Raw genomic sequence first — 2,464 nt, 5'->3', positions numbered from 1 at the left:
TTGTGAAGCCATGTCATTTACTGGGATAAAGAGTAGCCTATGTGTATATATATATATATATATATATATATATATATGCATATGTATTATAGATAGTAATTCTTGGGCAATAAACAGCACAGAACTGATGACACCACAACCAGGTGCTAGTAGACAATACAAGTCTAAAAATCAAAAAGAAAATAACAAAACTTTGCAGCTATAATAATTATATAATTCAATATATTACCCAATACCTGTATCATATACTTCTAACCAATCACCCCTGACATCATTATTTCCAAATATATACCAAAACACCTGTCTAGTTTTAGTCAAATATAACATGGCTGTTATAAAATCATGACAACAGGGGCTGAGAATATATCCTGGTGCTGCGTCACAGACATCAAAAGGTTGTCAATGGGCGTCTCCAACATAAAAGGCTTTCCCCAAAAGCACTCAGTGTTAAAATATAGGAACATTTATATCAATATTAAAAACCTACACACCTTGATAGAACTCTATTGGTGCATGTCGGTATCGAGGGAGGTCAAACTGTAATACTATATTTGTCCTGAAGTGGCCACTGCACAGGAAATATATTGTCACCTGTAACTTCCTGTTGATCATCATGTCAGCTTTAAGAAAGTGATTACATTCCTAACTACTGAATGACCGGCTGATCTTCTGATGCGGGGCCAGAGGATGAGCCTCTCTGAATGCACATAAACAACCTTAGCACACCATATCGACTGAGAGGGCTCGCATGATGCTCCTTATTGCATTCAGAGCCATAAATCTTCAGGCCCCCTGCTCTAAAATCACTAAACTGTTGTCTGTATTGACAAACATAATCTATCTATGGTATGGTATATCCATATATTTTCTTCTCTATATATCATTTGCTAGAAGTGACTATACAAGAAACCTCATGTTGTGAAGTATCAGATACCTCTCAAGTCATGTATATAAGCAATGGTATGGTACATATAAAGCCACATATGTTGGTGACTAACACACATCCCAGGTTGGAGTGTTTCAGTCGGAAGTTTTTACAGATACAGTAGCTTCATTGCAAGAAAACATATGTTGAGAATACTTTTCATCATATAGTCTGTGTACTAGTGGTGGAATAAGAAGAACAGCTTCAGTATTAACATGGAATTCTCTATCTTAGAAACACAGACGAGGAAGGCACCGAAGTACAGAGGTAGACAAATACAATACTTATATATTTCATATATACTTAATATTACAGAGATATATAGTTCTATTACAGTACAGAGATATACAACATAACCAAAATAACCTCAAGACTGTTCACTGGTCTGAGGCAGATCTACCACTGGGGCATCCTGTTCAGCCGGGGCCGAATAAGTCAGGGGTCCTATCTGCGTACTACTCTTTATTAGATTGCCGATAAATGCCTAATTTCCTACCCCTGTTATTGAAGAAGTGAGCACACCCAAAAAGTAAAAAAAAAAAATAAAAATCAGGGTCAAGAACAAATAGGATCAAAATTCAGAAATGTTGCAACAGGTCCCAGAATGGAAGGCAAAGAGTCCAAAGTCAAAAATATTTTGATCTTGAAATTTCAGGATCGTTTTTAAAATCCGATTTTCGATCATTTTTCATTCGAACCCGATCCCAATTCCAATCCCAATGCAAGTCAATGGGATTTTTTTAAATAATCAGAGATCGGATTTAAAAAACGATCCTATTCACTACACATCATGTAGTCCAAAAATTGATTCAATTTTTGGACCTCATGCTGTGTAGTGATTAATGTATGGCACATTTTGTATGGCACATATGGCACATTTTGCTTAATAAATCTCTCGCATTATATGCATCAGATGGTTAATCAAGGGGGTGGTTAAAGTCAATGGTCAGATTAAGGTTGTCTAGATATTAACTTGCACAAAACGTTTTACAAAAGTTTTAGGCAGGTGGGGGCAAATACTAAATACTTTATCACTTCTCGGCCTTTTGGCTAAGATCAAGTGTAGCATCTGTTCTTATCAGTTTAATATCTGATACATCTCCTATTTGGTGACCATATATTAAATGGATTTTTGGAACAGGGAGATGCATTGACCTGGTATTGCAGTATCTCCAGGACCGGTGCAAAAAAAAAAAATACTATATACTTTCAACAGAAGTGTTAATAGTTTATTTTTGCCTAGTTAACAAAATGAATTGAATGAGCAAAAGAGAAATCTAAATTGCGTGAATATCTGGTGAGAAATCTCATCAGGGCTCCCATATAGTCCTGATCTCAAAATCATCCAGTCTGTCTGCCATGACATGAAGAGACAGACGGATTTGCGCAATTCTACATTCACAGAAGATCTGTGCAGTCTTTTGTCCGGGGCCCCTACCTCATCCCTATAGCGAATTATTGATAGTGATGGTTATGGGTGTTAAGGAGTTTAATCCCCCTTAGTGTGGTTAGGGGGAATCTGTGTGTGTCCTTGGCTTC

At 36.7% G+C, this 2,464-nt stretch overlaps 1 pseudogene; it reads left to right on the top strand.

Moving 5' to 3' along the window:
• The first annotated feature begins 1,955 nt into the window (after window positions 1-1,955).
• On the top strand, window positions 1,956-2,117 carry LOC142201657 (U2 spliceosomal RNA; annotated as a pseudogene).
• Window positions 2,118-2,464: the final 347 nt, after the last annotated feature.

This window comes from Leptodactylus fuscus, chromosome 4, assembly GCF_031893055.1.
Source record: "Leptodactylus fuscus isolate aLepFus1 chromosome 4, aLepFus1.hap2, whole genome shotgun sequence".
Classification (NCBI taxonomy): Eukaryota; Metazoa; Chordata; class Amphibia; order Anura; family Leptodactylidae; genus Leptodactylus; species Leptodactylus fuscus.
This window is presented reverse-complemented; position numbering and strand designations above follow the sequence as displayed.